This window comes from Amblyomma maculatum, unplaced genomic scaffold (genome assembly GCF_055883805.1).
Source record: "Amblyomma maculatum isolate TAMU_Amacu unplaced genomic scaffold, ASM5588380v1 scaffold_84, whole genome shotgun sequence".
Lineage (NCBI taxonomy): Eukaryota > Metazoa > Arthropoda > Arachnida > Ixodida > Ixodidae > Amblyomma > Amblyomma maculatum.
The window spans coordinates 118621-132356 of NW_028146809.1; the positions used below are offsets into that span (position 1 = coordinate 118621).

The following is a 13736-nucleotide window of genomic DNA, read 5'->3' on the forward strand; positions in this document are numbered from 1 at the left end:
TTGTGGGCCTGTCAAAGCACTACACGTGATATATAGATATCTACCAACAACTACACAATGATAAAAGCAATTGGAAAGGATGAAAATCGTCGGACAAATGTAATCTGACGTGCGCGGGCAACGTTTTTTCAGTCTTCCAGTAGGATACTACTTCACCCAATCCATTGAAGTGGAGGAGGTGCAACACTTGACGATGCAAGTAATGAGGTGCGTAGAAGAAGCTGGATTCAAGGTAGTGCGCCTGGTAGCAGACAATCATGCCTCCAACTGCAAAATTTTTGCCATATTTAGCAATGGCAAAATAAGCCCGATGGTGACGTATTTTTGACGTTATTTTTTTGTTTACACGCATGCGCATAACTCTGCTGGGCCTCGGATCAAGTTGTACTGAAACTTGAAAAACGTTCTTCTTTTTTTTTTTTGTTCACCGCGCATGGTCCCCGTTTGCTAGACGAGGTATCTGCTATTTAGAAGTTCGCAGTTCGGTTTATTCTTTTAGGCGAGCAGGTTTAGTAAGTAATTTCAAGGTTTTGTATGTCAGCGTTATTACCTTCATATTGATCGATGTTAATCAGCTGAATTAGTTGCGAAGCAAAAGCATCAGCATTATGTTATAGCTAAAAGCGGTTAGTTTGCTTGCAATGACCTGAAAAATAATTAAGATATGGTATATTTTACTTTCTCCACTGATGTTTTATTCAGTTTTATTTTTTTCTTTTTTTTTCAGGCACTTCCTGGCATTTCATCACTGTCACCTGTGCAAGCGGAATCAAAACTACAGCCCCAAATATCTCTGAATGCTGCTAGAGATCACAGAACGACAGCCTTCTTCCAAGCTAGTGAGATGCCTCACCCGGAAGCACATCTTCCCGACCAATTTTGAGAAGATGAATGTCAAAAGGGCCCTTGACGTGTTTTCTCCGGAGGCACGTACCAATGATATTTGTTATTTAAAGCCAAAAAAAAAAAATAAAAAAAAAATAAGAAGGCACTGAGTCACTGACACGTACTCATCTGCGAGATGCATAACAAATTTTGCCTCGTGAGTGTCCTTTTTTTTCTTTTGCAGGTTACAGCTGTCCTCCCATATCTCCAGCAACACGGACAGAGATTCGGGGTAACCGGGTTTGAAGACAGCCTGCCAACGATAGAACTGATGGAACTCGTTTTCAAATGGTTCACGATCCACGACATACGCAGCACTACCTTTTATTTTGTGAGCAGGGATCCCAACAGAATGCCATTCAGCTCTCCTGACGATGAGAGGTATGTCTGTCATATTTTTTGATCGCGCGTTGTCATTTTCTTTGGCGATTATTTCAGGTTGTCGTGGTTGGAGAACGAGTTCCTCCCTTTCTTTGATGCGTGGAAGAAAGCAGCGCCCAACAAGAGTGCATTCCTGCCACTCGAAACCTATGAAGCGCTCCGGGTGACAACGGTTTCAACAGTTCTGTGCACCAGGTACTTAATTCAATCAGGCTTCGTCTATGTTTTAACGGCAAAATTTTCCAGCGATCCTGTCGAAGCCCTTTTTTTCTGGAATCCTGCGCCTGGACGGCTGCAACGACCAGACAGATGCTCGTGCCGCGCTGTCGTCTTTCCAGAAAATGCTTGTCGCGGGTGTTGTTTGCTCTTCATCAAGTAGCAACACCGGGAAAGTTGTCACCCCACTTCCAGGCTATATGGTGTCACAGACACAGCCAACAGAGACTGGTGCCACACGACAGGAGGAGTCGCAGCAGTCATCGTCTGCCGCTATATTCAGCGGCAACGGATTCAACGATGCTGATTTTGCCGCAAAACGCGGCGTCACCACTCATGCCAACCCTGCTTTGCAAATGGAACAGGCTATGCAGCCGCACCTTGATGCTCTAAGAATCTACAGTGGTGAATCCTTCCGTTTGCAACCATGCTAGACATCTTGTTTTTGTGCGTAGGAAAGTACAATTTATGAGCACCTTCATTTAAATACTAAAACAAGACCGTTCAGTAAAGGCGCAATCTCATATAAACTGAAATTATCCCACACAAATTAACGATCTGCAATAGCAAATGCAACAAAAGTATAAAATTATGTAGTCTGTATAGCCTACCTTTACCTTGATTGCTTAAACAAATGATTGCAAACATAACCATTCGCCTCCATAGTATTACCACATGAAGTACCCTAGTGCAATTTTAGACGCATGTATTTTCTTCACTGCCTATCTGCCAGTTTGTTTTCTTTGGCTGCTTGATTGTAGCTGCAGTGTGAGCTCTATATTATGAAAAAGAAAAATGTGATGAGGGACGTACATTATTGCGTAATTAATTAACCTGAGGCACAAAATATTTGCGTTTCACTCTCCATTTTATCTGCCAAGCAGACGAAGCTGAACGATGTACTATTACGTGTATAGCTCTAATTGTAACCTCAGTTAAACCCTTGGTTCTCTCTCTCTCAGGTGCCCCAATTATTGGTATCAGGACCACCACACTGGGCCTTATAGCAGGATTTTTAGTGAAGGCAGTGGAAGACGGGAGTCGACTGTCACTTGTGCGCCGAGAACATCAAGGCCCCATGGTCTTCCGGCCCTGCTACAGTGGTGATTTTCAATATGGATCGCGGGGGGCTCTCATACCCTACCTCTGAGTTCATTTGTTTTGTTTGCACGTTGGAAAAAGCAGCAGAAGCTTTCGCACCTTTGGTCATTTCCAAAAAGAAACCTATGGCACCGTTTGTAAAAAGCGCCTTTCCGGCGGCGGCTCAAAACAGGCTGTTCAGGCATGACGGGTCGGCAAACGAGCACACGGAAACGGTCACGCGGCTCGTCCTGGAAAAGTTCAGCAGGCCTTTTTTCTCTAACTACCTAACCGACAAGACCATTAAGGAAGGAAAAATAAAAAGAATATCTGAGAAGCCAAAATCTCGAAAGGTGTTTAAAGTTTAGAGCCCCGCGACGGCCGCCTGCTTGCTGCGTGGTCTCGATCAAAAGAGAGATATTTAATGGCAAATGTCGGTCTTGATCAAGATATGTTCATGCGACAAAGCCCAATCGACTGGACTGATTCCTCATCGTCTCACAATTTTCTCGCGCCAAAAATGTCAAAATGTATACAAAAAGCAAAACTTGCCCGGCTGGGTTTTGGTAACCTCTGATTACAAAAGTTTGAACCAACTGTTTCACTTACGTGTATATACAAACCTGGAAGTGAGGCGTAGAGCTCTGCAGTAATTATATATGCACTTCGTCATGACATATGCTTCGTCTGCATTGATTCAGTTCAACTATAATCGGTGGCCCTGCGGAGGTTCACTGCAGTTTCTTTCCTTATACGTACGTATACGTTCATTCGTTCAAGTGAGGCACTTTTCGGTAGGGCTGCATTCAAATGTCTGCCTTAATTTGCCGCTGATATGTCGACGCCCTTTCTGTCTTGCAGGCTCGCAACTCCAATTTGAAGTCCACATGTGCGACGAAATCTAAATTTCTATTGACTTCCTCGAACGCTCTCATGTGACACTTTTTGTTCTAGCAGTCTTAACTGCCACGGCAGCGACTCGGACGCAATGATCGAAGCTGCGAAACATGGATCGCCTCCCGTTTTTCATGCAAGGTATCAACGGACACCTCAGCGGACGAATTTTCTTGTGTTACTGCTATATAAGCAAGGATAACCCGATGGCAAGTTCGGAGTCGGGCATACACGTGTGGACGCGCGTTCCAGGGGCGAAGGAGAGAGGTTAAGGACGCGATCGCCTTTCATCAAATAAGTGGAGCTTTACGTGGGAACGCTGCATCGGATTAAAGTTTCCAGCAAGAAAAAAAAAAAGCTATAGGAAAGCGCAACCTTCCTCGTACACCTTCCTGCTTGATTTTTTTTTTTTTTTTTGTTCTGCTTGGGATTTTTCGTCCAAAAATGGGTCCGCACGTGCTTTAAAACAACCTCATTATGTACGGCCTTCAAGGCCGTCGTCAGCAAGCTGCATTCGACGGCGCTTTCGAGCACCTAGAACAGCGTGCATTTCACAAAAAGCCGGTCATTTCATCTGCTGATACGTTCATCTAGACCCCGAGTGTGCACTCCATAGTTCCTTCCATGACTACCAAAGCTGTATATGAGTGCGGAGGCGACGTTCTGACGCGGCGGAATGTGCATGTAGATTAGATGAAGCGCCTCTGCTATTTTCTTCAAGTGGCTGAGCAGCAGAAGGCATTAATTGCCTGCTGGCTTCTGTAAATATGCAAATAAATTCTTTTAGATTTTGACAGTCACGTATGCTGTTCAAGATCGATACCTTCCCTGAAGGCGAAGGTATATGTGTATTATTGCAAGCGCGGTGCACGCATATATCGGCGCAGCCATTTCTTCCCCCTCCCAAATGCTCACTATTTAACACTGCAAATTGAAAATAAACCTGAATACCTGATAGCATGTGTTGAAGGAAGTCTGTGTTCATGGGAGAGGTGAAAACAGTATTTGAGCACCAGCGAGTGTATTTGCACGATGCTGGCTTACACCTGTGGGCATAGTATACGTCCTACAATTCAGTTAATTAAAAAACGGTTATTATACTGGCCTTAGTATTGTTGACTATTATGTTTGCTCCTTGGAAAGGTAGGTAAGTCCGTATTTCAGGCCCGAAACAATTTATTGAACCTAAAAGGAACGTTGTTTTATCGTCCATATTGAATTTGCGTCGGGTTAAGTGCGCTTTACACAAAATTGAACGTAAATCATGAGTGAATGCAGCAATAATTCTTTACAGCGGCTGAGAAAAAGTGCCAGAAACTTCCATGCATGCATGCGCGTATCAAACGGAATATATGTCTGCGCTACGCCTCAAATAAGTTGTATATCCGATAAGTTCTTACTGAATTCCAAATTACTAAGATAAATCCACGGAGTGGCAAAGCGCAGACAGAAATAATTCATGCGTGTGCACGCACTTCCAGACACGTTCGGGATTACCGCATAAAAAACCTACTCCACACACGCTGAACCATCGCTGAACGCCGCACTGTCCTTCTTCCATGGAGCTGTCGATCCACTTGTCTGCGCTGCCGTCTGGTGAGAGAAGAACATCTCAATAAACAAACTCCCCGTTAAAATACAAAAAAGCAAAATTTTTGAAGTATAACTCGGACAAAGGTCCTTTTGTTTTAGAATTTAGTTACGGTTTGTTTAAAAATTTTATAATTTTTATAATGGACCATATGTTTGGTCCACAGTATGTGATAAACAAAATAAATAAATAAATAAATTTGGTGATGATGATAATGGAAGACGAACAGGTCAACCGAGCGCCCTCAACGGCGAGAAAGGTAATGAATGTTGGCGCACGCGGTCCCATAGAACCCTGTTTTATTTTTTTTTGTGCAGGTCTGTATTTCAGTCGGTCTTGTTACAGACAGTAAGTTGGAAATGTCGTGTGCAAAAGAAATATACTGAGACCTGTTGGTTAAATAGTTTTCGATCCATGTAATATGGGGCCATTACCTAATGTGCCTAGTTTCAATAATTTCTGATGGGATACCCGGTCGGAGAGCAGCGGACAGCGTCTTAGAAAACTTAAGAAAGGGATTCGGCCAAAACCAGAAGGAAAAAAAAAAAAAAGGTTTGCTGTTCCGTACGCTCATTGTATTGCGGTGAGTGGGCTTAAGAAGGTCGCAGGGAGATATGATATTGATGTGGTGTTTTCGGCTCTTGGGAAATTAAGCACAATGTGCAAACAGGTAATGCAGAGGCAAGATGGCAAGAGGGAGGCCTGTCAGGTGCGTCACGTATCACCAGCGATTCCGTGCGAGTTAGGGGTGGTGTATCGGATTCTCTTTTCATGCGGCGCCACGTACATTGGGCAGAATGGGAGGTGTGTGAATAAGCGAATAATGGAACAAGAAAACAGAAGAAAAAAAGATGCCCTATCAAACACAGCCGTCCACTGCAAAAACTGCAAATGCAAACACGAGAAGGAATACGAAGAAAGAAAAGCAAAAGGCGATCCTCTGGCCTGGTCTAATTTCATATGCAAAAAGTGCAGATGCACCCCAGACTACAAAAACACGCACATTTTGTTTCGACACAGCGATAAGGTGACACGCGAGGTGATGGAGGCCTTCCACATTCATTATCATGGCACGACTTGCATCAGCAGTCCTTTCGTTCCACTATCAGAAGAGGAAATGGCAAATCTTTCGGCCCACGTACCATATAGATACTTTTTTTTTTTGTAGTGACATGAGTTTCATGGAGTATTTATGTGTTTCGCTTTTTATTAAACCTCAGTTGATAGTCATGGCTTGTTTGTGTTTCATTCTCCGTTTAGTCCTGTCTTAGCGTGCTGTGAGGGAAATGAATATGTACCAACTCGCCAAATTTCCGCTTGACCCGGTCAGATGCTTTAGATAATCTGCTAGCAGTAAGGTCCATCTGTTTTTGATTGTCAATACTGAAGGATATATCATGTGCAAGTTCTATTAGCTGAGTAGTAGTCGAAAGTCCTCTTCGAAATACGTGCTGTAAAGTAGATAAAATGCGTTCTTTTTTTCGAGATATGCTGTTATGTGGTTTACGCTCACTAGTTTTAGTAGTTTGGAAGCAGTGCATGTAGTAAATGAGATAGGTCTGTAGTTTGTGGTGTCATCTTTGCTTCCTAATTTACGTATCGGTAATACTTTTGCAGTCTTCCACTAATTCGGAAGAGTACATGATGGCAATGATCTGTTAAAGATTGCGCACAAATATTTAGCATTACACTTTGCATACCTCCTAAAGAAGCGTTCGGCTTGGCCTTGTTCTTTCTTCGTATGTAAAGATATTACTAGATTCAGCACTCCTTCTTCCGTCACCGTCAAAGATTCAAAGTGCATGCGATTGCTGCGATTCAGGTATCGGGCGCTACTGCTATCTTCAGTAAAAAGTGATTGGAAATATTTGTTTAGCAACGTGGAAGTAACTTTGTTTTCGGCTTTCGAGCATTCTGTTGCATTTTTCTTAGCGTTTATATAGCGCCAGTATTTTTTGGGTGATCTTTTCAGGAAACTGGGAAGCGTTTTGGCAAAGTGTTTGGTTCTAGCCAACTTGATTTTTGATTTCATAGTTTGGATCGCCGTAGTAAAGTCGTTTATAGCGTTTAGTTTTGACATCAGTTTTTAAGCAGTCGTTTTATTTTTCACTTCGCATGCATTATTTCCCGAGTAATCCGTGGGTTTTGCTTTTTAATATTCTTGATTTTAGTTGGAACGAAGTTTTTAGTGCATTGGAATGCAATGGTTTTGAACCTCAGCCATAAAATTTCGATGTTATTATAAAATAAATCTTTGAAGCTCGAAAATTTAGAACAGGTATCATTTATACTGGTGTCGTCAGCGTTGCTAAATCCGGGTATGAAATTAGCAATTGTGAAAATACGACTGCCTCGAGAAGAGGAACACTACATAAAACTATTTTGTGATCAGATAAGTCATCAAAAATTTCATTATGCATTTTGTCACTAGGAAAATGATCGCTGAAAAATATTAAGTCAACATTAGATGTGGATTCTTGTACGCGTGTGGGTTGACTACTTGCGATAGGCTGAAGTTCAGCATAAAATTAATGGTAAGTGCTGAGCAAGAAGAATTAAATTATAGGGTCTGCCAGTTTATATCGGGAAGATTGAGCCGCCAAGTAATGTTCATTTGGACCCAAGAAAATTACGACGCATGAAATTGTATAAAGATTCTATACCATCGCGATCTGAAGAGGGACTTTGGTAAACACATCCCACAATAATGCTACTTCGGCCAAGAATAAGTTTGTAAAAAATAGCCTCGACGTCTAATTTTCGGCAAGATTGTGTAAGGTATTTGTTTGTGACAAAAATCGCCACTCTGCTTACCGGTGTCGTACTTTCTTTACGTATTATAGAATATGCTGACGGCGTTATCTCAGACTGAGATGTTACATGATAGCCACGTTTGAGTAAAGGCAACAAAGTCGGGTTCGACGCATAAAAGTAAGGATTCAAGCTAGTCTGTCTTGTTTAATATACTGCAGGCGTTAATGTTTAGGAAGCTTATTTGGGCCGATGGCTTGCCGGCAAGTTCGCGAGGCCGGTCCATCTGCATGTTCGTTTTTTTCACTGGTGGGATCCTGTGAACCTTTTTAAACGAGTACCATATTATTGTTGTCATCCAAATGGTGTAGGTCTTCATTTATGCGCATTTTGTCCTGCATCAATAACACTTTGTCGCCTTTATCTTTATTTTGTTTTACACATTCCCATAGTTTATTTCTCATACCCCGCACACGTATACCGAGTGGTCTTCGCCGACAGAAAAGTTAGTTCCTTTCAATTTGTGGAAATTTTTCAGCACTCGATGTTTGTGAAGAAAATTCTGGAATTTTAATATTACTGGTCGGCTCTTTTGTTTTTCTGGCTTTCCAAGCCTATGAATACTCTCGATTGTAACAGGTTTAATTTTGAGGACATCTTTAAATATTGACTAGTTTTTCGAGTCATCATTTTCCTCAGGATCGTCTGGCGCACCATTAACTATTAGGTTGTTCCATCTGGAACGGTTTTCTAAATCATCAAGTTTCAACTCTTGAACTAAAACCACCACCTGCAGTCTGGCCACCTCGTCGAAACAGCGTGAGCCTTTCCTGTCAAGGATAGCAAAAGTTTATTTTTGGCATCAATAGCAGTTAGACATTGCTCCTTTGTTTCTTTGATGTCCTTTGCTGTTTCTTGCAGCTGTTTTAACAGCTCAGCCATGTCGGGATCAGGTTTGGATTTGATGTCTCCAGCCAACAGAAGTTGTTTGTGGACATATAATGTCAACTCATATTGTAAAGGACATAGCAGCCTCTGGCACGGCAGCACAAGCGAGAACGAATCGTTTGAACGGATGCATTTGCCAAATTTTCGGCTCACCTGAATAAGTAGACGAGCTGATTATTGTACCACATGCTTGCAGTGCCGCCATGCTCATGTTTCTGCGATGCGTGCAGATGTCTTTTATACATGTCCAGTTCTCATGTAGGGCTGTACTGGGTTCCGCGTTCGCGCTTTGCGTCCCTGGGAAGGGTGGTCATGGCAGATGCCGGGGCAGATTAGGCTCGGATACGATACAGCACGTGAGGATCGCTTTCTTCTATGAATCCGGTTGATAAATCAATTGTCGCAGTTTTGCGATGCGTAGATTGCTTGCACCAGGAGCAAGGTGACAGCTATCTGATAAAAAGTGGACGAGCGGATTATTGTACAGATTATTGTAAGTCTACTTCGTAAATGTAGTGACATCTGAAATTGTCATCAATTTTTTTTACGGAAGCTTGCAATAATGAATATTATAAAAATCCATATAAATTATTTTCCGTAAAGAACCGGAGAAGGCTCCTGCTTTTATCGTTGTCGGTGAGCCATTTGGAAAAGTCCTCTTCCCTTGTGGCGGTTAGTCCCACTTCCTGCAGAAGCTGCGTTCTTGATGCTCTTGTCTCAGTACAAATTCACAGCAGGTGGCGAACATCCACTTCTGCAGCTGGTGTGGAACACTTCGGGCACGTGATGGGTCCGATGTCTTCTTTAGATTCCCATCGGCATTTAACCGACAATGTAAGGGCCGCCCCAGCTCTTATCCTTCTAAGGGAAACCTCCTCCAATCTTGTTAAGTTATGAGGGAGGGGGAATGTACACGGGGGAATGAAGGCAAGTGTACTTTTCCTTAAAGAGGATGCTAAGATGGGAACAGCGGAGCGGGCATCAAAAGGGAGTATGGCGGGGGGTGCTTTAGTGTTTGGAACTTCGTGTGTGAGGTGGTCAATTTTTCTCTACTCAGTGTTCTTAGCATCGTCTTGTGTCCAATGCATCTGGATGCGTATCTTTGCTTTTTTATTCAGTGTGTGGATTTCCTGGGTTACACGTAGCGTCTTTGTCATTTTCTTCAGTTGGTTTATGGCGGCTTAGGAGTCTGTATAGATGTGAACTTCTGTTATGGCATTTATTTTATTCATGGCCTCCATAGCATCACGGATTGCATAAAGTTTCGTCACAAGCGGGTCCGGGTATTCGAATATATATTCATTATGTCTTTTTAGTTCATTGCATGTTGGGCTAGTAGCTGCTGTTCTAAGCTTCAGCCATGAAGGCTACCCTGAAGAACTTGTCCTAGACAATGGATCACAGTTTAAATACCAAGTGTTTGAGAATTTCCAAGAGGAGAGAAGCACTTAGCACAGTGTATTCTCGGTGTATCTCCCGCAAGCCAACTTCTTAGTGGAAAGGTTTAACAGAAGCTTGAAGGGCTTCATTCAACTTTCTACCTTGGAGGGCTGATGTGTCCTGTCGACCATTGTGGAGTATTTGGCTGTGTACTGGGCGACCCTGCACGTTACTATAGAGCCTACCCGGCTGTTTTACTCCACCGCCGCCAGGCCAGGACTCGCCTTGATATTGTAGGAATGCCGTTCAAGGAGTTCTTTGTAGAACCTGCTTTGACTATGTGCCAATTACGTGCCTGCCCGTGCTCAGGTAAGGCATACATATATAAAGGCCTATACAGACAAAAGACGAGCGGCCAGTGCTCCGAAGTTCCGAGAGAACCTACGTGCGAATTCGCACCCCAGCAAATTCAGTAAGGGCAGACTATCCTATTCCAAAAATTTGCGGGTGCTAAAGCAGCTGGGACCCAACACGTTCCGCCTGGAGGAAGGGAAGACCTGGAACGCATCCAAGCTGGTGTCGGTTCAAGAAAGGTTACAGATCAAGATGAGCCCGCAGTCGTTATGTTTTCTGCTTACTGCGAAGGATGCAGACACAGGTAATAAAGCCAGCTTCCAACCATTCATGATAGCCCCTTCGAAGCTTGCAAGATCACCACATAGTTCATTTCAACCCCCTGCAATTGACATAACGGGAATATTAAGGTCTAGAGAGGCGTCTACAAAGGGCGGACGGATTCCCTCACGTTTTCAGGACTTCTTTCGGTGACTTTCTTTCTTTCTTTCTTTTTTTTTTTTTTGCGAATGGGATGATGTGGTGTTTCAGTGTTTAGCGTTTTTACTCAATTGGTTAGACTGATGGGCAAGTTGGTACGACATTCTAGAAAAACAAAAAGCAGCGCACCAGCACAAACACGAGGGAGGAAGGCGCTGTGTCTCGTTTACAGGGCTGTGTCTCGTCCCTTCATCCCTCGTGTGTGTGCTGTTGCGCTGCTTTTTCCTAGAAATCTTTTTTACGTTGCAGGTTGACAGCCTATGTAACTGACTTAGTGTGCTAATAATCATGTGGCGTCGGTTAATAATCTAACTACTAAAAAAACGCTTTCTTTGTTGTGTTCGCCGTTACTTGAGGGCTCTCCGCCCGTTGTGTCCTTTCTTCCGCGCCTCACGATACGATAATATGCCTCTCTATATTTTCTGTCTCCTGAAGATTTAAAGCCTGACTGAAGAATATATAATTTAATTTCTTCGAACTTGGTCTTTCTGATTAAAATGCTGAGAAACTGCTTTGGCCCGATATTAACCCAAGTAGCACGCCGTCAATGGACCGCCATCAGCCCAATATTGGGGGAAACCGGCCCTAATATTGAGGCCAGTAATGGTGTTTCCTTGGGGCGCTACCTGTGCAAAGATTTAATCCAATCTACTAGACTGGCTTTCCTACATAAGTCACAAATGGCAGACGAGGTTATTTATTGGCATGCAGCCTCACTCAACGGCTACCCAAAATCTTCCACCCAAGCATATCCACTGGCTACTATATAACGTACATCCAGCCACTCTCATTGGCTATCCAATACTTACAAACAATCTTACTCACTGGCTTTTATTAACTGCTATCGAGTTAGGCTCATCGGCTGCCGAACTTCGCCCACCCAAGCCTGTCCACTGGCTTTGCATCATTGGCATCCAGGCAATCCCATTATTGTTTAATGTTATTTTTTGTGACTATTTTTTGATTTGATGGGTGTTACGGTGCAGAGGCAGCTAAGGCCATCATGCGCCAAACACGAGATTGAGTTTGTTTTTGTGCAGGCATTTTAAATGCAGCTAATAATAAATCCCCTTCGTGGATCACTGCCTTGTCGTGGCGGAGGGGCTTGCGAAACTCGATGAAGTCGTGAGCTCTGCTGTGTAGGGACACCCAAGATAGACAGGCCACGGCAGAGAGTTCTGACAAAATGTGATTCACTGTAGAAGGTAATGGCAACCCACTCCAGTATTTCCTGCCAAGAAAATCCTATGGCCAGTCACAATACCATTAATGATATGGCGCCGGAAGATGAGCCCCCCAGGTTGGAAGGCGTCCCACATGTTACTGGGGATGAACAAAGGGCGATTCCTAGTAGCTCCAGGACGAATGAAGCGGCTGGGCTAAAGCCAAAAGGACGCTCAGTTGTGGACGTGTCGGGAAGCGACCGGAAAGTCCGATGTTGCAAGGAGATATATCACATAGCAACATGGAATGTAAGATCTATGACGCAAGGTAAACTGGATGTCGTCAAGCGAGAAATGGACAGATTGAACATTGATATCTTAGGTATCAGCGAGCTCAAGTCGACCGGAATGGGAGAATTTAACTCCGGCGACCATTATGTCTTTTATTGTGGGCACGAATGCAAGAGAAGGAATGGGGTCGCTCTCATAGTAAACAGAAGAATGGGCAAAGCAGTGCTACAACCCCAAAAACGACCGAATGATTTCACTTCGGATCCCAGGTCACCCTTTCAACATAACAGTTATCCAAGTGTAAGCACCGACCACTACTGCTGAAGAAGCTGACGATGAGGGATTTTATGCGGACCTACAATGCCTTTTAGACCACACCCCATTATCAGACGTCGTTTTTCTCATAGGAGACTGGAATGCTAAGGTCGGGAGTGAAGAAATATCCGGAATTATAGGCAAGTTCGGTCTTGGCGAGCCAAATGAAGCTGGGCAGAGGCTAGTAGAGTTTTGTTAAGAAAACAACCTGACAATAGCGAATACTCATTTTCAAAAGCACAAGAGGCGCCTGTACACATGGACTTCACCGGATGGTCTGTACAGGAATCAGATTGATTATATTCTTTGCCGGCAGAGATGGAGAAGCGCTATACAAGCAGTAAAAACAAGGCCTGGGGCCTATTGTGGCACCGATCATCAGCTTCTTGTTGCCAAAATTAAGCTTCGATTGAGGAAAACGCAGAAAACTAGAAGGCCTTTCAGGTATGATCTGGATCAAATTCCATTAGAATATGCTGTGGAAGTGAGGAATCGATTTCAAGAATTAAATCTAGAAGACAAAGAGCCCGAAGAGATCTGGACTGATGTTCGTGATATAATGCAAGAAGTTGCTACTAAGGTAGTTCCAAAGCAAAATAAATGCAAGAAAGCAAACTGGTTATCTGAAGAGGCTTTGCAAATAGCTGAAGAAAGGAGGATGGCAAAAGTTATGGGGGAAAGAGAAAGATACAAGGTTCTCAATGTGGATTTTCAGAAAATAGCAAGGAGAGATAAGAATGCCTTCCTGAACATACAGTGCCAAGCAGTTGAGGACAACAGCCAATTAAGGAACACAAGAGCTCTGTATAAGACAATCAAAGATATCAAAGAAAGCCTCTGTGCTAAGCTGGGCGTGATAAAGGACAAACGAGGCAAGGACCTCACTGAAGCCTCAGAGATAAAGAAGAGGTGGCAGGAATACACAGAAGAACTGTACAAGAAGGACCCGAATGTGCAAACCCAACATAAGACGGTTGTGATTCCTGATTTTGAGCCGGGCATCCTGA

The 13736-nt window shown here is 43.4% G+C and overlaps 1 pseudogene; it reads left to right on the top strand.

Annotated features, from left to right (window-relative positions):
• The first annotated feature begins 811 nt into the window (after positions 1-811).
• LOC146170671 (uncharacterized) lies at positions 812-1916 on the top strand (annotated as a pseudogene).
• The last annotated feature ends 11820 nt before the right edge of the window (positions 1917-13736 follow it).